Source organism: Gorilla gorilla, chromosome 9, assembly GCF_029281585.2.
Source record: "Gorilla gorilla gorilla isolate KB3781 chromosome 9, NHGRI_mGorGor1-v2.1_pri, whole genome shotgun sequence".
Classification (NCBI taxonomy): Eukaryota; Metazoa; Chordata; class Mammalia; order Primates; family Hominidae; genus Gorilla; species Gorilla gorilla.
The window spans coordinates 36,496,000-36,522,389 of NC_073233.2; the positions used below are offsets into that span (position 1 = coordinate 36,496,000).

The 26,390-nt window shown below is 38.8% G+C and overlaps 1 long non-coding RNA gene across 1 annotated transcript in view; it reads right to left on the reverse strand.

Annotated features, from left to right (window-relative positions):
* The window catches only part of LOC129525621 (uncharacterized), a 289,944-nt gene that overhangs the window by 108,068 nt on the left and 155,486 nt on the right, over positions 1 to 26,390 (reverse strand). The window contains exons 4-5 of the long non-coding RNA XR_010135457.1: positions 24,110 to 24,165; positions 20,081 to 20,202 (exon numbers count right to left, since the gene is read on the reverse strand). This is a non-coding gene — a long non-coding RNA (uncharacterized lncRNA). The remainder of the gene's footprint in view (positions 1 to 20,080; positions 20,203 to 24,109; positions 24,166 to 26,390) is intronic.

The following is a 26,390-nucleotide window of genomic DNA, read 5'->3' on the forward strand; positions in this document are numbered from 1 at the left end:
GCTGAAAGGATTTTGAAGAACACAGCAGAAAATGTCGGATTGTCTGGGATAGACTGTGAGTAGAAATATGGATAATGACTCTACTAGTGAGGATGCAGAAGGAAGTGAAAAGCATGGTGCAGAAAATCCATAGTGAAAATCTACATAACTTTACAGAATACCTAAATCTTCACAAAAGACTGTTGATAGAAATATGGATATTAGAGGCACTCCTGGTGAAGGTTTAGAAGAAAATAAGGAACAAGTAGAAAATGTAGAAGAAGACAGCCTTGTTTTATAGTGGCAGAATGCTTACTGGATTTCTGTCTTACCATTGTGGAAAGCAGAAATGATAAGTAATGGAGTTAGATATTTAGCTGAGAAGCATTTTAAGCAAATTATTGAAGGTGCAGAATGGTTTTGTCACATTGCTTATAATAAAATGCAAGAGGAAAGAGATAGGTTGACAAAATAATTGTTAAAGAAAAAGAAACTGGAACTTGGTGATTGGGAAATTCTCATTCGATCCAGATTGGAAAAGATGCTAAAATTAGGAGATTCACTGTCAGGAAAGACTGCTCTGGAGAGAAAGTCAAAATGGCTGGACCACCTTTTGCCAGTGGCTCAGAAGTATTCAGAGGTGAGAATTTCAATCACACAGAGGTATCCTGGAGAGGGTAGTCATGTGACTCACAGATCTCAGCCATCTAAGTAAAAGCCAGGAATAAAGATGGGTTTATCCAGGAAAGATATATGGAAGAGACTCTTATCTAATGGAGTGAATCCCCAAAATATTCACAGAAGACCCACAAACCTCTTGACCTCTTGAGAATTTTATACCAACAGAAAGATAGAAATAGATAGAGAGATGATGAAATGAAAGAAGATTGTTGGACTCCTAAAATTCTACAGGCAGGACACAGACTAAAAAGACCACTCTGCTACAAACACATGCTATTCTTTCTTTTTTTTTTTTTTTTTTTTTGGAGACGGAGTCTCGCTCTGTTGCCAGGCTGGAGTGCATGGAGTGCAGTGGCGTGATATCGACTCACTGCAACCTCCGTCTCCCGGCTTCAGGAGATTCCCCTGCTGAGGCCTCCCAAGCAGCTGGGACTACAGGCATGTGCCACCGCGAACAGCTAATTTTTTTAAATTTTTTATTTTATTTTAGTAGAGACGGGGTTTCACCATGATTTGCCCACCTCAGCCTCCCAAAGTGCTGGGATTACAGGCGTGAGCCACCACACCCAGCTAACACATGCTATTCTTCATAAAAGAATGGCTCAGAAAATGAAGCCTCAAGTCATAGATTATTCCCAGGTCTTGAAACTTACAGGAGTTTGCCCCTTTGGATTTCTAATTTGCTTGGAACTGGTAACTCCTTTTTCCTTACATTTTTTCTTTTTATTATTTTTTTAAATGTAACTGTTAACTGGTATCCTATCCCTGTTCCACCATTGTATTTTGGGAAAAAAAACATGTAATTTCTCTTGCATGAAAACAAGAAGAATGAGAGAGCCATGCTTACAAATTCATAGACTATCTAGCCTATATTCTGATCTAGTCAGGATAGTATTCAACATAATAGTTAAAAGCTTTGGATGCAGAGTTAGACTGCCTGAGTTTGAATCCCAACTCACCACTGAGATCTAGAGTAAGATGCTTTTAACCTCACTGTGTCACAGTTTTCCCATCTGCAATATCACAATAGTAACTGGACCTTTCTTACAGAATAATTTTGAGAAAAGATGTGCACAGTGATTGAAACAGTGTTTGACACTGTTACAGAAGAGATGAGAGGAAAGAAAAAAATATGTTCCCACACCCCCACCCCACCCATACACACACACCAGGAGTGACATTACAATAATTATGAATAATGTGTAAGATATTGCTGAGCTCAGAGTCAATTCTAACTGTATGCTTATTTATTGAGATGTTTCACAGCATCAAAAATCATGTTTTTTATTGTAGTTGGCAAAGAAACCAAGTCTAGAAAGGACATAGAGACAAATCTGAATGGCCCTGCTAATTCACTTAAAAGGCCCAAGGAATGAGAAGCAGTAGCTATTAACTGTTTGGAGGTATTCCTCTCTAAGAGTTTCTGGAAGGCACAAGGAATACTCTGATTAATGTGTTTGAAATATCCTTTCAAAGCTTTGCTTATGCCCCTGTCATATTAATTATCTCTGTAAAGTAATTTTTCTTCCAGGGTCACTCTCCAGAAAAAAAAATGAATAAATGTCATATTAGATTTTTCCATAGCTGAAGCCTGCAAACTGAAAACACTGGGAATCAAGAGGTTGGCTACCCTGAGATCAAGGCCAGCCTCATAGGTAAGCCGATTCAGTGGTACCTTCCTAATATGGATTTCAGTGGTAATTAGAATATTCAACTTGCCCCAGACTTCGTCTAGCCAACTTCTAGAGAGCCTCTGATATTTCAACCTTGTCTTCCTACTATTTTTACTCACAAATTAATTTTGTTCACAAATTGAATTTGTCCATTCATTCATTCATTCTGTTTTCAAACAATTATCATCTAACACACACACATACATACGTATGTAGAAATTATGAGGCCTGTGCAAGGCTTATAGAATCTAGAGATGAATAAAACATTGTCCCTGTCTTTCAGAAGCAAAGACATTAGAACTTTTACAAGAAATGCGGATAACAAGTGTCTGTTTCACAGGGTGTTGTGATGATTAAATGAGATAATGAATATAAAGTCCTTTTGTAAGTCCTGGAATATGATCAATAACCATTTCTTGTTATTACTGTCATCACTACTCGGTAGAGCTATGAGAGGTCTCAGAGAACTTCTAGCCCAGTGGTTCTCAAACTTTTGTGTACCTCAGAATCACCTGGACAGATTGTTAAAATGCTGGGCCCCACCCCAAAATTTCTGATTCAATAAGTCTGTGCTGAGGCTTGAGAATTTGCATTTCTTTTTTTTTTTTAATACTTTAAGTTTTAGGGTACATGTGCACAACATGCAGGTTTGTTACATATGTATACATGTGCCACGTTGGTGTGCTGCACCCATTAACTCATCATTTAGCATTAGGTATATCTCCTAATGCTATCCCTCCCCCCTCCCCCCACCCCAAAACAGGCTCCGGTGTGTGATGTTCCCCTTCCTGTGTCCATGTGTTCTCATTGTTCAAGTCCCACCTATGAGTGAGAATATGCGGTGTTTGGTTTTTTGTCCTTGCGATAGTTTGCTGAGAATGATGGTTTCCAGCTTCATCCATGTCCCTACAAAGGACATGAACTCATCATTTTTTATGGCTGCATAGTATTTCATGGTGTATATGTGCCACATTTTCTTAATCCAGTCTATCATTGTTGGACATTTGGGTTGGTTCCAAGTCTTTGCTATTGTGAATAGTGCCACAATAAACATACGTGTGCATGTGTCTTTATAGCAGCATGATTTATAATCCTTTGGGTATATACCCAGTAATGGGATGGCTGGGTCAAGTGGTATTTCTAGTTCTAGATCCCTGAGGAATCGCCACACCGACTTCCACAATGGTTGAACTAGTTTACAGTCCCACCAACAGTGTAAAAGTGTTCCTATTTCTCCACATCCTCTCCAGCACCTGTTGTTTCCTGACTTTTTAATGATCGCCATTCTAACTGGTGTGAGATGGTATCTCACTGTGGTTTTGATTTGCATTTCTCTGATGGCCAGTGATGATGATTTGCATTTCTAAGTTCCCAGATGATGGTGATGATGCCGGTCTGAGACCACATTCTGGGAACCCTGTTATACTCCAGTCTCCTCATTTTACAAATAAGAAACTGAGCCGCAAGAGAGTTAAACTGGTATGACTATAAACTTATCAATAATTTGCTCTTTTGACCCCACCTATCACTATTACTCTGCTGCCCCTCTGTGATAGCTGCATATCATATCAGATATGTTGATTTTCTTAACCTTCCAGAAAGCATAACGATAGGCATATAAGTGTTATATATTTTTGTACATGGATCGATTAGGGGAGAGGAGATGTCTCTGGACAGAGAGGCTCTAAAGGTGGTCATCTATGCATAAGGCTGTCAATCAGTTTGAAATCACTTGTATTATTTACCTATTGGTGTATGACCAATTCCCCCTAAACCTAGAAGCTCAGTACAGCACACATCTCAGTTTCTGTGCAGCAAGAGTCTAAGCATGGCTTAACTGAACACTCTGCTTTGGGATTTCTCACAAGGCTGCAATCAAGGTGTTGAGTAGGGCTGAGGTCCCATCTGAAGACTTGACTGAGAAAGATCTGCTTCAAAGTTCACTTACATGGTTTTTGGCAGGATTCAGTTACTCAGGGCTCTTGGACTGAGGGCCTCGGTTTCTCACTAGTTATTAGCCAGAGACCTTCCTCAGTTCCTTGACATGTGGGCTTCCCAATTGGATAGCTTGCTTCATCAAAATCAGGGAGGTCAAGGCAGAGAGAGTGCACTTGCAAGACAGAAATCACAATCTTTTGTAGCTTGTGTGTGAAGGTGGCATCTCATCAACTTTTTCATAGTCTATTGGTTTGAAGCCAGGCACTGGATTCAACTCACATTCAAAGCAAGAAGATTACCCAAAAATATAAATACCAGGAGTGCAAATGAATGAGGCCCACATCAGACACTGCATGCCCACACTACTCATGTAAACTCAACTCCTCATTTCACAGATGAGGAAATTGAAGCTCAGAGATAGCAGGTGGCTTAAATAAGATCACACAGCCAGTCTACTTCCCTGACTAGAATTCTAATGCCCTTTCTATTACATCATTGCAAAATTCTCTCCATTTGATCTCTATTGCAGACATCACAAACAATCTATCAATTGAAAACAGAAGAACAAAACATGTTCTGATGGAATAAGAGCAAATAAGCTTATCATACCCAAACTCTAGTTTTAAAAAAATAAACCATTTGCTTAATCATCATTGTAATTAACAACCCAGGAGACAAAAAAGCAATATAATAGTTCCAACAAACAATCATTTATTTGGTGCTCTGTTCAAATAACACAAAGATGAGCATTTTTCTTTTGGATCTCAACATACACTCCAGGAGGCAATTTTCCTACCTCTTTACCAGGAGAATGTACATTTCTTCTTGACCCAGTGAGGCTGTCTGTATATTTTCAAAACTAAATGTACCCTGTAAAAATATTTTATAGACCTCCTCAGGTAATATTTATTTCCCAGACAGCTGAATAGAAAAAGCTAAATCATACACTTATTTCTGTTTCAGTACATATTTATTTAACACTGACTGTATATAAGGTATATGCCTGGCTCTAAGGAATCAGTGGTGAACAAGCCAGAAGGGGTTATTGTTGCAATGGTCTTTCAGATCTACTAGGGAAAACAGACATGTTTTAAACATTACACATAATTAATTAGTGTGTAAAGTGGCTTTGAAGGTAGAAGACAGAGTGTTATGGGAGAATATAACTGTGGGTCTTAACCTAATCTGGGAAGATAGAAAGGCGTGATAATTAAGCTGAAACTGTACAGGGCATAGAAATTTGCATATTCTGTTCCTTGTAAACAAACTTGGGAAACAAAAGCATTCCAGACAAAGTCTCCAAAGTGAGGAAGTTTATTCTGATATGATTTTATAAGATCAGATTATAGATAAGATCATAGAAAATAGAGATAAAAATTACAGATCATCTTTACATATGACTGGGAACTAGCTATATAGTCATCATTGACTATATGCTGTTGCTGCAACAGTTTTAATGGATCCCTGGGTGTGTCAAACTTGGGAGTTTGGGCTAAAGTCATCACTGTAATCAAGAACCCAAGAGACAAAAATGCAAGGTATTAGTTAATAACAATATAATTTAACCGTTGACAAAGGGTATATCTCTGGAGAGCAGAGCTCATAGATCCCCCCTCTTCCTTACTTAAAGCAGGACAGATATCTTGTTATTGACTTTGAGACAATTTCCCAAATTTCCAAAATGAATCCAAGGTAGGGGTATGCCTTGTGAGTTGAGAAGGGATGGTATTCAGGACAGCTTAGTACTGTTTGTGGGGAACAGAAACTCCAAGAAGTATGGGGGCATAAGCAAACTTCCCAAGAAGGAGAGGTTTTAAAGATTAATCATTGGTAATTTTCATTAATGATGAATCATTAGTGATAAATCATTCATGAGCCCCTTCCCGACAACGATGGATGAAGGGCTGCATCAGATCAGAGAGTTCTGTGCAAAAGCCAGAATGCCAGCTACTCAAGAGAACTGGGCCCCAGGACTGTAACGTACCCCAGGAGAGTAACATATTTGCTGAATAGGAAATAAAGCTCTCCCAAAGGAAGCCACTTTTCAAAGCACTTTTACAGTGCCATCTAGTGGAGATTAAAATTACTGCACAATTGTCCCACTGCTTGGGTTCTAGTCCTTGCTCTGATACCAACAGCTCAATCCAAATGCTGACTCTACCTCCAAAATTCCAGCATGGCTTTGTTCAGTGAGCAAAACCAAACTTTTTTTTGTCATCACATTGACCTGTAAATCTCATTTAACTATAAAATGGAGAAAAACAAGAGCTACTGCCAAGAGTTGTTATGCAGATTAAAATAAATTACTTTTAAATGCTACAGTGGGTGAACCTGGTTAATGGAGAATAGAGGCAGAAGAGGAGGAGAGAGATTCTTAAAACAGTAAAGAGTAAAGACAGTAAATGGTAAATATGAGCTGGTCATGAGCTTCCTTAGCTGCCCTAATGTAACAGAGAGATGTCCTAGTGAAGTGGAGAGGATACAGGCTTTGGAATAAAGGTGGGTCTAAAGCTGGCTCCACTACTTAATAGTGTTTGACAATATAAAAAAGGCTTACTCTCTCTGAACCTTTGTTCCTTCATCGATTAAAAAGAAGAAGGTGATGGCTACACCTACCCCATGTGGATATTGCCATTAGAAGATGCTTATGGATGCTAATCCCTTCCTAACATCTGCATTAAACCCTCAGCTGGTTTTAGAGCTCAAACAATCAATTCTTTTCTATGAGACCTCTTGAATGAGGTCTTGACTCTTCCAAATCTTCCTAATCCCTCTCCCCCAACTTCTTATTCTGGCTCTCCTCATCCTAATAAATCAACTGGTTCCAATCTGACTGCTAGTGACAAGTCAGAGAGCTCTGGCTAGTCCTTTCCCAGAAGTTGCTGGAAGGCTATTCATGCTTCTGCTTGCTCCTTACAGAAAATCTATAGTGGTTGTTCTTCCCATGGGTCACCCAACACAGAAAAGAAAGCTGCAGCCAGCTGCCGACTCTCAACCAGGAAGAGTTTGCTCAGCTGGTCCTTCTTTACCTACGTTTCCCTGTTATTCTTCTCTCACCTTCAAAGTTTTTTGTTTTTCTTCACCAAGACATCAGTCTGTTGCCCTCACAGCATGGCATGGCTTTTTGTCTCTCTGTCCTATACATATATGTCAGTAATGCCCTGTAGCTGGGCGAACGATAAAGAAGGACAAGGTTTTCCTTCAATGCTGAGAAAAATAAGTATATGTCCCCTATTTTTCTGTAAACACTCATTCTTTGTTGGAGAAAGTGTCATCATTTAAAAAAAAAAAAAAAAAAAAGAGCCTTCCTTCCTCCCTGATACTGGTTTGGCCCTCTCAGAGGTAGAAATAATATTTTCCTCAGCAAAGGTGATTTTCTTTCCATGAGGCCTATAGACAACCAAATTGATTTTTCAGGCCAAAACCATTTTAACGTCTATTTATCTTCTCAGGATGATGTCCTTCAGCAAGTCATTTTGTCATCTCTTTGGTGTGGGTTTTTGTAACAGAGAAGATTGTAGGCCATCATACTTAAAAATAAATAAATAAATTCTATCTTTCTTCTTTGCTGAAAGCACTATTCAACCCAGCCTTTAAAACAGAAAATTCTAGGTATTAAATAAAACACTGACATCTATGTTAAGGAAAAAGTAAAATGTTGAGGGGTTTTTTTTCGTTTTTTTTTTTTTTTTTTACTCTTCAGATTGGTTTTCCCCATTAGTTCTTTAAAAAAATGACTTTATAGGTAAAATTTAGCAAAGGTGAGAGGGGGATGTTGCAAAAAAAAAAAAGCTATATTAAGGATTAAATTTTCACACTTATTTTTCTCCCCATTGGTATATTGAGGAAGAGCCTTGTGACATGAATTTTAATTTTTCAGTATAAAAATCAGTGCATACCCTGGTTAAAAAACAAACCACAAAAAGTCTCCCTTCACCATTACCTACAGACACTCTCTCTATATACAGCTTTATGTATATAAATATATACAGAATTCAAATCCTATTATCTTGCTTTTTCTATATAATATATTTTGGAAATATTTTTATTGCAAGACTTATACATCTATTTTTAGCTAGTCGGATATCATGAATTTTTATGCATATATCATGATTTATTTACCCAGACCCTGGCTGACATTTTTTCAGAAATTTTAGCAAATAGCAATTAGCAATTAAGCTTCAAAGAACATCCTTTAAAACATATCTTTGTATTTTTGAATTGGTAAATCTGCATGATATATTTGAATATTAAAATTGTTAGGTCGACATAATGAGGAGGATGGGAAAGATAGTGCAAAGTGTTTCAGTTGAGAGGTTTGCAAGTTAAATTAACAGTAGATGCTGAGCCCCTAATATATCTAGCCCAATCTTTAAAGAAGACCAATAGAAATAAAAGCCATAATGCAGTGCCTTCTTTGAGCAGGCAATAACTTGGACCCAAGTTGCAAACCATCTCCTTAGCTGCATGATATCTTTTGCTAAGGAGACAGTTTGCAACTTGAGTCCAAGTTAATTGCCTACTCAAACAAGACAGAGAATTAGCTTAAGTCTCCATCAACAAATGAATGGATAAAGAAAAGGTGGTGATATGTACACAATGGAATACTACTCAGCCTTAAAAAAGAAGAAAATATTGTCATTTGTGACAACATGACTGAACTTGGAGGACATTATGTTAAGTGAAATAAATCAGGCACAGATATACAAATATCACATAATCTCACTTATACTTAGAAACTAAAATAAAGTTGAACTCATAGAAGTAAAGAGCAGTATGGTGGTGTTACCAGGGCCTGGGAGGAAGGGGTGGCAGTAGCTAAAGTTGGGGAGATGTTGCTCAAAGGATGCAAATTTTCAGTTAGCTAGGAATAAATTCAAGAGGTCTACTGTACAACATGGTGACTGTAGTTAATAACAGTGTATTGTATTATTCAAAATTGCCAAAAGAGTAGATTTTAAGAGTTCTCACCACATAAGTATGTGAAGTGACATATACATTAATTAGCTCAATGTATCCATTCCACAATGTACACATATTTTTAAGTACATAATATATACAATTTTTATTTGTCAACTAAATAAATAAAATGTTAAAAAATTAAGTCCTGAAGACAGTAAAATAATACCTTTAAAGTGCAGAAGGAAAGAAAAGGAAAAGGAAAGGGAAAAGAAAGGAGGAAAGAAAAGGTCATCTCCAAATAATTGATAACTAATAGAATTTTTCACCAGCAGATATGCCCTACAAGAAATGATAAAGGTACTTCATCAGGCAGGAAGAAAATGATGCCAGATGGAATCTCAGAGTTTTAAAGAAGGAATGAAAAGCACCAGAAATGCTAAATATTTTGGCAAACATAAAAAGACTATTTTTCTTCTTTTTTTTACTGACACAGATGTACATTTTTGGGAGTACATATGGTAATTTAATACGTTCATATAATGTATAAAGATCGAATCAGGGTAACTGGGGTATCCATCACCTTAAATACTTGTCTTTCTTTTATGCTAGAAACATTCAAATCATTCTCATCTATTTTGAAATGCACAATAGATTATTGCTAATACAATCACTTTACTGATCAGTTGAATACTGTCTTATTTCTTCTAACCACATCTTGTTTTTTTTATTTTTTATTTTTATTTTTATTTTGAGATGGAGTCTCTCTCTGTCTCCCAGGCTGGAGTGCAGTGGCGCAATCTTGCCTCACTGCAACCTCTGCCTCCCAGGTTCAAGCTATTCTCCCGCCTCAGCCTCCTGAGTAGCTGGACTACAGGTGTGTGCCAACTCACCTGGCTAATTTTTGTATTTTTAGTAGAGACCAGGTTTTACCATGTTGGCCAGGCTGGTCTCGATCTCCTAATCTCAAGGAATTGTCTCACCTCCGCCTCCCAAAGTGCTGGGATTACAGGCGTGAGCCACTGCACCCAGCCTAACTGTATATTTGTACCCATTAATCCAGTGGTCCCCAACCTTTTTGGCACAAGGGACTGCTTTGATATAAGCCAATTTTCCATTTTTCCATGGATGGGGGTGGGGGAAGGGATGTGGATGGTTTCAAGATGAAACTGTTCCACCTCAGATTACCAGGCATTAGTTACATTCTCAGAAGGAGCACACAACCTAGATCCCTCGCATGCACAGTTCATAACAGGATTTGTGCTCCTGTGAGAATTTACTGTCGCAGCTGATCTGACACGAGGTTGAGCTCAGGGGGTAATGCTCGCTCATCCACTCATCTCCTGCTGTGCCGCTGGGTTCCTAACAGACCAGTACTGGTCCAGGACTTGGGGGTTAGGGACCCCTGCATTAATCACCCTCTTTTCCCCTCCTCCCCACTACCTTCCTGGCCTCTGATAACTACCAATCTACTCCTATCTTTGTGATATCTGCTTGTTTAGCTCCCACATATGAGTGAGAACACACAATATTTGTCTTTCTGTGCTTGACTTATTTCAATTAAAATAATAACCTTCAACTCCATCCATGTTGCTGCAAACGACAGCATTTTATTACTTTTACGGCTGAATAATATTCTATTGTATAAAGATGCCACATTTTATTTATCCATTCATCTTCTGATGGACTATTAGGTTGATTCCGTATCTTGATTATGGTGAATAGTGGTAAAATAAACAGAAGAGTGAAGATAGCTCTTCGATATATTGATTTCCACTGTATTGGATAGATACCCAGTGGTGGAATTGCTGGATCATATGGTAGTTCTACTTGTTGTTTTTCAGGGAACTTCTGTATTGTTTTCCATAGTAGTTGTACTAATTTACATTCCTAACAACAGTGCGTGTGTTCCTAAGTAGAATGGTTGGAAGAAGTATTCATGCTAGAAGGCTCTGAATAACAATACTACTAATACAGAGGATACCAACCATAAAGTACTATAGGGCCAAGCAGGTGAAAATAATTCAGTGAAATAGCTCACATCCAAAAACAAAAAAGAATTAAGGACCAGGGTAAATTGGAAGCATATGCCCCATCTAAACAAGTACTGCTCAGTTATCACTGATGGCTTTCACACAGAAATGTGGCCCCATATTGCTGAGTCTCTGAATTTTTCAAGATCTCAATTGTGACCTAATTACTTGGTTTTCAAAACACTCTGTGCCCCAAACAGATAATATCTGAGTGCTAAAGGCAGCCAGTGAACTGTCCATTTGTGACCCTTTTTCTAATATTTTTAGTACTCTCAGCTTGTCTTGGCAGAGAGGCCTTCTCATCAAATGTATGGCAAAAGCCACCCCAACCCGAGGTTTATTCTTAGCCTTTTAGAACCCAAGACTTGTGATTTCCATTGGTGCAGATACTGGCAAATTCTTTCAGAAAAGAATGAATGACAAAAAGTGTGTCCAAATAGAATTCTATAAACTTATATTTTTCTTTTAAGATCTCTCATAGGTCTAGTTGGAGAAGGTCGAGTATTAAGAAATGATTCAGTGGGTAGTTAGCCGGGATGATTTCTGTGGTTGCATTGACATTATCATTGAAAAGCCTGGTAAGTCTTTCTAACCAATCTCATCCACATCTTAGCTCAGCCATCTGGGTCTCCCTTTCAGGATGCCCATTTGCTTGAGAGTAATGAATACCATGGTAATGACTTTCTCTGATAAACCAAATCAAAGCTAGATCATGCATTCTGGTCACATCCCAAGAATATATAGTACATTTGACAGGTTACCTACTATTCCTGCAGGCCTATCTTCCAGCTAAGTAATTGGATCACAGAATAGTTTGGGCCACAAGAGTAGCATTTTCTAAAATGTTATATGGAATTCTAGACCCATGATGCTCTGTAGAAAAATGGAAGGACATTTTCTATTCATCTATTTTCAGGAAATATGGCAAGATATACTCTATACACACACACACACGTACAACACACAAACACATACAACTTCAACACCCCCATTTTAGAAATTTCTCAATGAAACTGAATTAAAAGGTATAAGGAGTTATAACACAGAATTTTGTGAACTTTGATTCAGTGTTTTCCAAATTTGTATAAACAAAAATACTTATTCATGTATCTGCAGAAAATGCTTTTGAAATTGTTGATTGGAACCAATAATATGATTTCCCCACAAATGTCAAGCTACATTTTATGGAAATAACATATATTGTGATTTATGTTAAAATATACTTTGAACAAGTTGATGTTTCTTCATTTTCCCTATTAAATATTCCCCAATTTAGCATACAGTTCAATGTGAAACTCTGCAATATCATCATTCAACCAATTTATATAACATTTCATGTGTTACAGAGCATTTTCACAAATATTCCTTAATTTGACCCTTGCCACAAACCTCTCAGGCAAATATCTCCTTGTGTTTTGTTTGCTTATTCCAAAAAAACTGGGGAAACAAATGACTTGCCTAAAGTTACTCGGTGAATAAAGGTGAGATTGCAATTCTGCTGGCTTCTGGCACATTGATGCTTCAAAACTCTCACTGAGCTCTATAATATCACATGGCTTAGAGATGCTACATCCAGTATTGCTCTTCCAAACTTATGCATGAGCATGTAGTAATAAGAATGGCCTATATGGATAATAACAGGAATCAAATGTACTGGCTCATGCTTAGAAAAGAGGCCCATTAGAAATTTGTGATGAGTATAAATTAGAAAGGCAAAGCAACATAACTCATTGTAGAGGTCCTTGACTCATATATAAGGAGCAAAGCTATTCATTGGTTTAAACATTTGTACTTGAAAATTACTGTGGTGGACAGGTTAGGAATATGAATAAGATATATTCCCTATCTTCAAGTAACTGGATAAGAAAAGTAGCCAACAGCTTTAAGACAAGGTGCATTATCTTAATCTCCCAAAGGAAATAGTCAAAGGAAAGAGAAAATGAGGCAGCTTGAGCAAGAAGGCTGAGAACTGATGGGAAAAATCATGAGTTTCAAATCTGGAGATGACTAGTGACCTTGGAGAGAGCAGGTATAGTAAAATGTTTGCCGTGGAAGTTGGCCACAAAGGGCTACTACATAACTATATACACCTAAGAACATGCACCTTGTTAGAAAGAAGGCTCAAAGTCCTAAGGAAAAATGGGCACTTAGATAAAGGATTTTTTGTAAAGCAAATTTACTTTTGTGCAGAAGGGTGTCTCCCATATGGCTGGTTGCTACTAGAGTACTTAGAACAAAGGAGAATAGAAGTTTTTATTTTTAACATGACTTTTGCCTTTGTGTCTTTTCCCCAGTGGTGGGGTTGGACTGTATAATTTAAACTAGACTTGACTGGATAAACATTTAAGCTTTTTTAAATAAGGTAGACGTGTAATGGGAGAGAGGGGAAAGGAGGAAGGGGTCATCTGCAGCAAACTAGAGAGTCAGTCTATTTTTAAATAAGGAAAGGAATGTGAGCTGCTGTTGATAACGTCACTGTTGCTGTGGTATGCCTGGGCACGTAGTAAAGTCAGAAAGCAGTAAAGGAGAAGAAAGGTGGGGCAGTATTGGGAATTATGGGAATTAAAGAATAAAAGGCTGAGCAGGCCGTTTGAAGAGACATCTTGCTACATCTCACATACCTCCACTCAAACCCAAGTTTGCTTATTTATTTATTTATTTATTTTGAGACAGAATCTTGCTCTGTCACCCCGGCTGGAGAGCAGCAGCATGATCACAGCTCACTGCAGCCTCAACCTCTCAGGCTTAAGTGATCCCCCCACTTCAACCTCCCTACTAACTGGGACTACAGACACATGCCACCATGCCCAGCTAATTTTTTTTTTTTTTTGTATATTTTGTAGAGACAAGATTTCACCATGTTGCCCAAGCTAACCTCGAACTCCTAAGCTCACGTGATCTGCCCACTTCAGCCTCCCAAAGTGCTGGGAGCCACTGCGCCTGGCATGAGCCACTATGCCTGGCTCCAACCCAAGTTTAGAATTTATTGTCATTTGGTCAGGAATCACTTAGTTTAGAAAAACCTCATGAACTACAACATTGCAATGTGTTAAATATGCTTGCATACCTTCCTTCTTTTCAACCTTACAGAGAGTAGTTAAATGCTCTATTCTTCCACATGCACATATCTTTGTTTCTGCTGCCTTTGAGCAGGAATTGAAGGATGCTCAGCTTGAGCAGCTTTTCCATAAGACATAGGGGTTTCCTGTAGCTGACCACAAAGGGCATTTACTCAGGCCAGTTCCATGTGTTAACCAGGCCAGGCTGAAGGGAAGTCCCATAGCTCTTTAGCTGCAGGTATTCTCTATCTGGACTGACAGCTGGAAGAACGTACCGCTCTCGTGCTCTGGGATTTAGGGAGCTTCAAGCGCAGCCCTGAGGGAACCAGGGAAGACTGTAAACCCAGTTCTCTCCGCATCTATTCTTTGTCTTTGAGCCTGGCTCCCTGCTGGCCTTACATGTCGTCTCCAAGGGAAGTGACAACAACAGCAGCAACAGACTCTGTTTTCTGTACACTGGACATGGCTTGAATGTCTTATGAATTAATGTTCACCCAACCTCCATTAACTTTTCATTGGCTTCTTGAGATGGTCTATCTATTTCTATCTAGTCCATTCCTACTCATCCTTTATAGTCCTTCTCAAATTACTCTTTCTATTTTGGAAAGATTTTCTGATTATTACAAGCCCACAAACAAACCTTCTCAGGGTACCACATTTCATTACCCAATGTTGTGATTATTTTCCAAATATTTTAGGCATGACCTTTGTCTTGTCATTAAAACCTAAGCTCCCTGAAAACAGTGGGTACGACCATGTACTGAAAGGTTTACATGCCAAGAATTGTACCAAGTTCTCATAACTGCCTTTGTGAGTGAATTATTCTGTTTTATATATGCTGAACCTGAAGTTCTGAGGCTCCCTATTTCACAAAGCGAGAAAATCACAGAGCCAGTACTTAAAGCTAGCTCGCTCTGGTTGCAAAACCCTTGCTCCACCACAGTGCTACACTGCCTTTTGTATTGGAAGTTATAGACCACGTTGTATGTGCTAATGCTTTGTGTTTCCTATGAGTTAGATATACTACCCCATTTCTGCATGGGTTAGGGTGTGAAAATACTTTGTCAAGCAAAAAAGTGGAGTATCATCTGCTGAGCCCTGAAGGAGACATAGCAGCAAAAGACCCTGTGGAAAATAAAGCCATCTAACATAACAGTCTGATCAATAAGGACAAAGGTTCTATATGGTAATGAAATTAGAGACTATATGAATGATAGGCACTTCTTTGCTCTGTGCCATCTCCTCAGTTTCAAAGAGTATTGAATAGATGTGGCATATTTCAAACACTTCGAAGTTAGTGGTATCAATAAAAATTAGAGATGGCTAAAACATTTCTATTATTTCTAGAACTTAATCTATCTTCACATGCAATTTCTTATTTGTATGATGTTTTATTATCTATTATATATGACAAGTACCATTCAGCAAAGGAGATGGCATGTAGTCTTTGCACTTAGAGGACATTGGGTAATGGCGGAGATATTTTAGGAAACATTTGCAATGGAGTATGATGAGTATGTCAAACATGTAATAAAATACAGTCATTAAAATGAAGAAAAAAGGAATCACCTCTCTTTAAATGAGCCAAAGGAGGCTTTTGGTGGTGTTCCATAAGTTGAGCTTTAAACAATTAAAGGGCTACCAGAATTTTCCAAGAATATTCAAAACAGAAGAAATGAAACAGGAAAGTCACCAGGACATAGAAAATCAGGGCATTCCTAGAGACATTTAAGTGGTCCCTTTCCTGTTGAATAAATACAAAAGGCCTGACATACAATAGTGAGGAATGAGGCAGAGATGTAGGTTAGGTCAAGTTGTCTACCATAAAGCTCCTAGGGAATATTTCTTAACCTGACTTGGAAAAATCCACTGAAGAACTTAAAAAAAAATGTGTGTTTGTTACTATAGCAAGCTTTCAAGAGAGGATATAAATTGAAAAAGCTCAGGTAGAAACACAGATTGTTCAATTAGATGTACTTAGGAAAAACACAAGTTCAACAGTTTTTGGAACATGGGAATATGTGCATATTTAGGTGGGATAACACGAAGAACTGCAAGAGCTGAAGATGCCACAGCCTTGGGATACAAACACTGACTCTACAGGGTCAGGGGAGGGAGCTGAGCTTTGACTTTGCTGTTACTGGCTACAGCTACAACCAAGCAGCTGAACGCTGTTCATCATACGTTCTTGCATTAATTTTCAAGTATTTATTAAGCCATGTGCCAGACCTTGTTTTAGATTCTGGGAATACAATAGTGATCAGAAAAATTTCCCTGCCTCATGCATGGAACCCTCACTCTAGTAGGAAGAAAAAAAATAATACATATATAAGCAAGAATATAAGAAGATAAGTACCATGGAGCAAAATCAAAAGAAATAACGGAGAGCAATGAAGAAAAATAAGTGCCATGGAGAAAAATAAAACATGGAAGGGGACTAGGAGTGGAAGTGAGTGAAATACAATTTACATAAAATGTTCAGGAAAGCCTTCTCCAATAAGATGGTGTTTGCATGGAGACCTACAGGAACTAAAAGAATGAGGTCAGGCATGGTGGCTCATGCCTGTAATTCCAACACTTCCTTCAATACATGCAGGCAAGATTGTTTGAGCCCAGGAGTTCAATACCAACCTGGGCAATATAGCAAGACCTCATCTCTATAGAAAACTTTAAAAAATAGCCAAGCGTGGTGATGCATGCCTGCAGTCCCAGCTACTTGGGAAGCTGAAGTGAGCAGATAATTTCAGCCTGGGACGTGGAGGCTGCAGTGAGCTGTGATTGCACCATGGCACTCGAGCCTGAGTGACGGAGCAAGACTCTGTCTCAAAAAAAAAAAAAAAGAATGAGCTGTGAAGCTATCTGGAGAAAGAACATCATGTTTCATGTGTCTGAGAATCAGTTAGGAGGTCTGTGTGGCCCAGAAGGATGGGTGAAGAGGACGAGTGGTAAAGATGAGATCAAGAGGTGTTAAGACCAATGCAGATAGGACCTCAGAGGACAGGTGACCATACAGCCTGGTTTACCTGCCTCAGAACCTTCCCACTTACTGGGCTCCCCACCTACAGAGTTCATACCCCTATCTTTGCATGGTAGCTCTGTCCATTTTCACACTGGTATAAAGAAGTACCCAAGACTGGGTAATTAATAAAGGAAAGAAGTTTAATTGGCTCACAGTTCCACATGGCTGGGGAGGCCTCAGGAAACTTACAATCATGGCTGAAGGTGAAGGGAAAGCAAGCACCTTCGTGCTGCCGACCTTAGTTGGCAGGAAAGAGAAGCACAAAGGAGGAACTTCCAAACACTAATTAATATGACAGATCTCGTGCAAACTCACTTACTATTACAAGAATAGCATGGGGGAAACCATCTTCAAGATCCAATCACTTCTTTCCCTCAACACATGGGAATTACAAGTCCCTCCCTCAACACATGGGGACTACAGTTCAAGATGAGATTTAGGTGGGCACATAGAGCGAAACCATATCAAGCTCCTTCTTATCACTGAGGTATCAACTCAAGTGTCATCTGCTTAGGTGCCTCTCCTGGCTGCTAAATCTAAAGTGCACCCTCCCCTTGCATAGCTCTCTGCCGTATTATTCAATTTTATTTATAAAAATAAGAGATACCATGATAAGAGGTACCTGAAATAAACCAACATGTTTCTTGTCTGTCTCCCTTAACTACAGTGTAAATGCCAGTAAGTAGTGATCTTATTTGTCTTGCTTTCAGCTGTATGCCAGCACCTAGATTAGTGCTCAGCACAGAAATGATACTCAATACATATTTGGTGAATAAAAGTATGAGTTGCATTTCTTCCAGCCTTTGTCCATCAGAATAGGGCATCCTCACCTCACTCCTGCATTCCTTTAATATCTGCCTTAGCTGGCTTCCCTAACTCCAGTGCCTTGTTCTCCTGAGGAGCTTGATCACCACTTTTACCACATCACAATTCAGCAATTCTGTATCAGCCTATAATAACGTCCTATTTCCAATCACAACAATTTTTTAGAATGTTTGGCATATCCGTCTTACTGTTCTTGTCCAACTCTACTTCTTCCTATTCCTACACAGACCCTTTCCTCTATGTAGGTCAGCATCTTTAGTCTCCTCCCAACTGCCACACTCATTACCTTCTCTACACTTAAGTGTCTCTGGTGCTGTTTCCCAAGACTCTTCTCCGCTTGCTCAAATTGAACCCGTCCTTCAAAGCCCAGGTCACGCCATCTCTTCTTTTGGGCTACTCCAAGCACTGCTGATGTCCCTTTACCATATAACTTAGCATAAGGATTGGAGCTCAGTTTTATAACATTTGTTAGTGTTTGCTTGGAATGTGGTGTTGAGAAAGATTCTAAGTCTCAGAGGGGAAAAGAATGTCATGATTGATTAGCAATGTCTGCCAGTAGGCCTATGGGGACAGAGAGACACTTACTTAGCTATTACTAATGGGTTTCTGGGCATCAGCCCATATAATCTCTTGTGAGTGTGGCAAATATATTACATTATTCCCATCACCCAGTCTTTTCTTAGTACAGAGACATGGAATGACTTGAATCCTGAAGTTAGGAAAAGTTCTGAATAACTCCTCCAACCCCCTCCTAACTTCAAGTCAGAGCGCAACTGCACTGTCTTACCTGGCTTTATTTATGCACTTTTCAACTCCCTTCTCCCTGACAAAGGGAGAAATAGTTCTAGGTACCAGTTGTTGATTGCTCACTTTTTTTTACTCCCAAGCCTGCACTGCAAAAATATCCATTCCAGCTCTACTAGCAATTGCATTTGCCCCTTTCATACTCCAATACAGACATTCATTTTTGTCTAGTCATTACCAAAATTGTCATCTAAATGGTAAATTTCCTGAGACTGAAGGATGTCTGTACATCCCACCCCAACTACAACACTTCGTACCCAGGATGCAACTGAGATCAAAGTAGTTGCTTACTATGGGTTGAACAAAAAGGAGAGGCACACTACTTTCTTAGGATTCTACATCTTATGAAGCATTTTCTCACGGCACAAAGGGGAGAAGATTCTGGAATATTCCACCATTCATAATTAACTAAACTTGCCATGTTTACAAAAGTCCTCCCCCATACACACACACTTTTAATAGGATGTCATTCAGATTTCTACTTTTTAATTTTTTATTATTTATTTATTTATTTATTTTGAGATGGAATCTTGCTCTGTAGCCCAGGCTGGAGTGCAGTGGCATGATCTCAGCTCACTGCAAGCTCCGCCTCCTGGATTCACACCATTCTCCTGCCTCAGCCTCCCGAGTAGCTGGGACTACAGGTGCCCGCCACCACGCCCAGCTAATTTTTTTTTTCTTTTTTTTTTTATTATACTTTAAGTTTTAGCGTACATGTGCACATTGTGCAGGTTAGTTACATATGTATACATGTGTCATGCTGGTGCGCTGCACCCACTAACTCGTCATCTAGCTTTTTTTGTATTTTTTTTAGTAGAGATGGGGTTTCACCATGTTAGCCAGAATGGTCTCAATCTCCTGACCTCGTGATCCACCTGCCTTGGCCTCCCAAAGTGCTGGGATTACAGACTTGAGCCACCGCACCTGGCCCAGATTTCTAATAGCAACAATCACTTTAGTCTGAAGATTTTGTTAGAGTTAAAAGCCAGAAAAATAAATATTTGTCAAAGCAAGAAAATATCACGAAATTTCTACATACCATTAGTTGACAATTCAGTTAGACCTGAGGCTCTTTATCAACCTGATTTTCTTTTTTCTTTTTAATCTGAAAAAAACGCAATATCCCAGTTTAACTTCATAACCTGGCTTTAATCCTGGACACTCACTTACCTCCCTGGATTCCAGCTCCCTCAGCTGTCAATGCAGGCAGTAGGGAGAGAGATACATTTACTGTTTCTTCCAGCTTTAAAGTTCATGATCCATCATCTAAATTGATATTTTAAGTATTGAATCTGCAAAATGAAATTATTTCAATTAATATTTAATACAGAAAGTATTTTGTGATGAAGGGCCTAGCTTGGATATTAAACATTTGGAGGAAGCATTTGGCTATTTTAGAGCCTGTAGTTTAATCAGCCTACCTACCTACACTTTTGGAAAACAGTCTATAACTACAGAATTGGGGAGATTGAATTTGATCATAATTCCAACTGCCACTTATAGTCTTTGCCAGAGCAAAGTGGCTTTTTACAATTTCACTGTCTTCTCATTCCAAATGCAGTTTCAAAACCATCAACGTCAGAGCTGCCACTGCAGTTGGAGATTTTGTTTATCAAATGAGCCAACCTTAAGTGTCCCCTCAGTCCCTCACTTCTTCATTTGCTCATTTAATTATTCTTACTTTCTGCCTCTGCCTTCTTCAGGTACTTGTAATCAAAAAAGCCTGTATGGTTGCCCTGTTCTCTACCCAAATATTTCTCTATGTAATATCCTTTCCTGAGCACTCAGGGCTCATGACCTCTTCCTATTGTAACAAGATGGCTTCCTTAATTGAAAGAAGTCTGGGATTCTCCAGCTTTCTCTTTTGAAAGATAAGCCAATCATATCACATTTTCATGAATGCATCATATCTTTGTCGTCTTGCAGTTTCCTCTGCCTGAAACAACACGTCTCCAACTGTTGGCATAGCTAAATTCTTATCTCTCACATTGCAACCCACATATTCCTATCTCCATGAGGCCTTTGCTGATCCCCACCTCTCCAACAACTGCCATACTCTATTATCTTCTTACATATTTCCAAAATGACTTTAACAATTACATCATGCTTGAAATCAGTTTTTCAATATCTGTAATAAATCCTAGACTATAACTGTACAAGATCGGGGACTATGTATCTTATTTATCAGCTCATCATGATCCAGAGAATCTAGAACTATGCCTGCTGCCAAGGGGTCCTCAGTAAATATAATATAAATGAATAAATGGAAGGTAGAAACGAGAGATAGAGAGGGGAAGAGATAGAGAATGGGTGGGTCTGACACCGTCTTAAGGTGTTACCTTCCCCTTGAGTTCTCTGGCTTTGATCACTCCTGCTATCACCAGCCACTATGATACTCCTAGAAATGGGAGGCAGGATGGTTTTGTGTGGAAAGACCACGGTTTAAATCCAAGTTCTTCCATTTACTAACTCTAGGATTTGAGCAAGTTACCTAGCCTGGCTAAACCTGATTCTTTATTTAGAATATACTTTGCAGGGTTGCTGTGAGGATAAAATGAGATCATGTCTAAAAAAGTACATGATGGTTGCTCAATAAATATTAATTACTTTCCATCTCCACTCTCCCCCACCTCCCACCCTAAGTGTGCTGCTGTTCCTTTAACACTTTGGCTCAAGTGTGGACAAAAACATCTTCTCTTGGAACCACATCTGACACAGACTGGCACTTTACTAATTGCTAAGAGAAAAACAAAATATAATTAAATATAGAGAGCAGTGGCAGTATAAAAGCAGTATGGCTTCCTCCTGATAGAGTTTAGCTTCCAGTATAGCTACTATTTTTTCAGATTCAAAGGCCCTGCTGTATTCTAAATGAGATCCTAAAGGGAAAGAGATCCTATGGGGCAAACTATTTTCTTTCATTCACCTGTTCATTTATTCAGTAACTATTGTTTGCGTCCTAATTATCAGGGAATTAGTGCAGACCCTTAGTTTGTATAACACGTAGCATCTTAGACAGAAGGGGAAAAAACATCAGTCCAGAGACTGAAAAAAAAACCATGCAGGAAAATGAGGGTAAAATTGTGTTCCTCACGGTAGGAAGGTAACGTTACCAGATCTTAAGGAGGCAAAAAAAAGCAAGAAACTCAGCTAAATTTGAAAAATAGCTAATTGCTGTATTTTTCTATAAAAGCTGAAATAAGGACATTTAAATATCCTGACAAAATCATTGTAAGATACAAGTCAAAATCATTACATACAGGACATGTCCTGTATAAACAGAATACCTGGTTAACCTACCCCAAGAGGCAGAGCCCACAATTAAAGGCTAAGTTGTACCCTTAACATGAGGTTTGAGAAGATCCTTTGATCAAGGGAGGAGACTTCAACCATTGCCAGACATACCATATGCAGAGGGTGCCAAGGCTAGACTAGACAGAGGAGGACTGGTGAGAGCTGAGGATGGTAGGGAAGGGTGGTCCCAGGAGCTGGCAGGACCAAAACAGATTATAAGCCAGATGCAAAGAGAAGAAGAAACCCGCAAGACCAAGAAGGGGGTCAGAGAGCAGCTACTTGTGCAAAAAGGTGCTATCAAACTACTTAGCAGCTGGTAAGCAGACACCAAGCAACTAGAATGGATACAGTCCTGGAGGCCCTTTGCCATGACAAGGAACAACTCTTAAGTTGCTGGACCTTGAAAAGGTTGAGGAGATCCTGGAGAGGGTCTGTGGTGGCCAGGGTGCACATGCATGGGGTCATTTAAGGAGCTAAGGGCAGAAATATAATATTTTCCCCTGGAAAATACATATTTCAGTATTTTTAAAACAAGCATAGCAATTTTATCATGTACGAGAAAATATGAGACCTGCCCCAGTCAGTTCTCAGAAGGGACAATCTACCCTCAAGGCTCAGAAACTGGCTCTGGCACTTATTCTGAGCCCTGCTGATTGTAGCCTGGAGTTTCTAACTGTTAAACATTTGTGGAGGGTACTTGAGCTGACTTTCTAAAGGGCATCTAGTATCTTTTGCAGTTAGGGGAGAGGCTGGGATAGAAGCCAGAAAAATATACATTAAGCCTCTCTCATTTATCTCACGTCTACCTTTCCATTTGGCAAGGATAAAATCAACATCTCCTCTCATGGACTAAAAACTCCAAGAGGAAAGATACTGAGGCAAGTAAACATAACTATAATATCAGGTATAATATGGAAAACAGCATCACACAGGAAGAGTTTAAGAAATATTGGTGGTCATCTGTTTATTCAACATGCATTTGTTTTTAACATCCACCCTGTGACAGGCATTGTGCTTTGCCATGGGATAATAACCTAAAAAATATAATGCTAGCTCTCACTTAGTGAATGCTTCATTTGTACAATTCTACGTTGTGTACTTTATACACATGTCCTCCATTAATCTTTAAAACTTCTCTGCAAGGGGGTATCATTATGCCCATTTTACAGATGAGCTAGCTGAAATTCCGATAGTTTAAGTAACTGCCACAAAATGCACTGCTGGTAAGTAACAGAGTCAGGACTTGAACCCAGGTGTGTCTGACTACAAAAAAAAAAAAATCTGTCTTAAAAGAACCTACCTTATAACAAAGGAGAAAAACTCATAAAGAAACAATAATAGTGTAGAGGGATGAGGGTTCTGATAGAGGGAAGTGCAGTGTACACAGGCGCCAAAAAGTGAGCATCTGGTCCAGTCTGGGGGTATCAAGAACAGCTTCTCAATACACCCCCCAAAAAGGTGACATTTGATCCGGTCCTTAGTCCCAGATGATTCTCAAATCATTCCAAAATAAATGGCAGCAACTATACACACTGACTAATTTCTTTAGATATACCAGAGGCAAAGCACTTAAGAAATGATTATGTCATTGGAGAATTTCAACAAATTGACAACAAGACAGGGTAATAGGAAAAATTTAAATCTCGATAAACAACTTAAAAGTGTAATGGGGCACATGGTGAGTCTCCCAATTATTATCATATATCCTGCCAGGGTGATTGATGCTACGGAACATAATTCTGCTGAAATACTATCTGTCTTGTCAAAAAGACAAGTTGTAGCTGCCATTGGGTAGCTGTGTGATGCCTGGCATCCCAAAGGAAAGAGAGTAGATGCTAATTTGTAGGAATGGAAAGAATGGCATAAGCTTCTGAGAAATAAATAGTTACTAAATGAAGGACTCACCTTAGAACACTGCTTTGGGGTTCTGAGTGTTTATCCATCCAGCAGAAGAAAATAACCTTAAAAATAGATGGTGGAAGTGGTCAACTGTTTTCAGTAACTGACTGGTGAAAGGACAGCAGAGCAGAGCAGTATGAGCACCAGGCAAAGTCTCAAAGACTGAACTTCTCATTCCAGATCTCCTACTAGATGTTACTGTGATCTTGGGCAATTGCCTTAACCTTCTGGATCTGTTCCTCCTCTCTAAAAAGAATCCAGTACCAGGGCTTCATTATCTGTAATATTCTTTCTATCTCTAAACTATAAGCTATTCAAGAGGCAGAATTCAGGATTAGTATTAGAAGAATCATTTACCTAAGAAAGAAACTAGGGAAACCCTTTGTTCTTTGCCTTGAGGTGGTCCATTTAGAGTAATAATTCCCTTTAGAAGACTATGTTTCATGACAAAGAATTGATTTTTTACCCTTTTCTCACAAACCAGAAAAGATTAATCAAGGCAAATGGCATCTTCTATGACTTTCCACCCGATTCCACATCCTTCAGTACTAAATGAAATTATGTAAATAATTTCACCACAGAACCTGGCTCTTAGTGGCTGCTCAATAAATATTATTTATTCCTGCTTTCTCTAAGGGTGTTGGGTATCTAATATTCACTGCATTGTTGAACTTGTCCATTTGAAGTAGATATTCTTTAGTCTCTGGTTAAAATTATAACTAGAGATACAGGGAATTTGTTCCTTACCAGAGATCTCCACTCAGCTAAAGAGATCTACTTTGCCAGTGACTCTTAGGTTGGCCAACATTGGCCTCCTACAAGACCCTCCAAAATTTCACTCCACATCTCTTTCTGATTTCCAAAAATTTTGAGAAATAGAACCAAGAGTAAATCAGAAGTATTAAACATACCAAGAAGCATAAAATATGATCTATAAATAGAAGAAACGAAGAGAGGATAAAGGCAGCAGTTAAAGACTTTAAAAGTTATAAATATCAAAAAATTAAGGGAAAAAATAAACATAATAAGGAAATAAATGAGCTATATAAAAAAACACATGGAACTTTTAGAACTGCAAAATACACTTCTACAATGACAATTTTATTGGATGGGCTTCTGATCAGATTAGATGTTACATAAAAAGAGATCAGTAAATTTGAAACACAGCAATAGCAAAAAGCCAAACTATAGGGCCAAGAAGAAAAAAAATTTTTTAAAGCCATGGACTCAGTGACCTAGGGAACAATAGGAAGCTATCTATGACACATAAGTTGCATCTCTGAAGGGAGAAGGAGGAAGGAGTGTGGAAAAATAGGCAGAAAAAAAAAGTTTTGGGTAATAATACCTGAAATTTTTTCTAATTTGATAAACTATAAACCTATATATTAAAGAAACTCACTGAAACCCATGAAGGATATACCCCAAGAAAACCACACCAAGGTATGTCATAAATTAGCATAAGTTCAGCAAAGCCTACTGCAAATTAGTGATAAAGACATAATCTTAAAAGCAGTCAGAGGAAAAAAGACACATTACATTGAGAAGGAGAAAATATATAAGACTACAGTATTCTCTTCAGAACAATGGAAACAAAGAAGATAAAGTGCTGAAATAAAACAACCAACGAACAAATAATAAACTTGCTAACCTAAAATTCTATAACCAGCAAAAGAATCCTTCAAAAATTGAGTTACGACTTTTTTTCAAAAAATTCTACTTTTGTTTTAGATTCAGAGGGTACATGTACAGGTTTGTTATGTGGGTATACTGCATGATGCTGAGTTTGGGGGTATGTGGTATTATGATTATACACTGGTTTTTGTCCATGCTTCCCAGCTCATAACTCTCATAGCCCTTTTTACAATCTTTTATTATAAGTTTGGGTACGTTAAGTCTCAGGGGCAGGCCTCTGATCTGCCCTCCCTTCACCTGCCCCAAAGCAGGACTCTAATGTTCCTCTGCCTTTCTGATTGTGGATCTTAAGACCTTCTCATGAGAAGGTCCCACCCTACAGCCTGAGGAAAGAAATGCTTCCATAAAAACCCAAGACGACAGGGTTCAGTGAGATTCTGGATACATGGATGTTCCTGGAGGGTGGCACACCTAGGGAGGACATGGAAGCTCCACGCCCCTTCTTCCATACCTCACCTTATGCGTCTCTTTATTTGTATCCTTTGCAATATCCTTTATGATAAACAGGTAAATGTCAGTGTTTCCTTGAGTTCTGTGAGCTGCTCCAGCAAATTAATTGAACCCAAAGAGGGAGCACCCCAACTTGAAGCCAGTC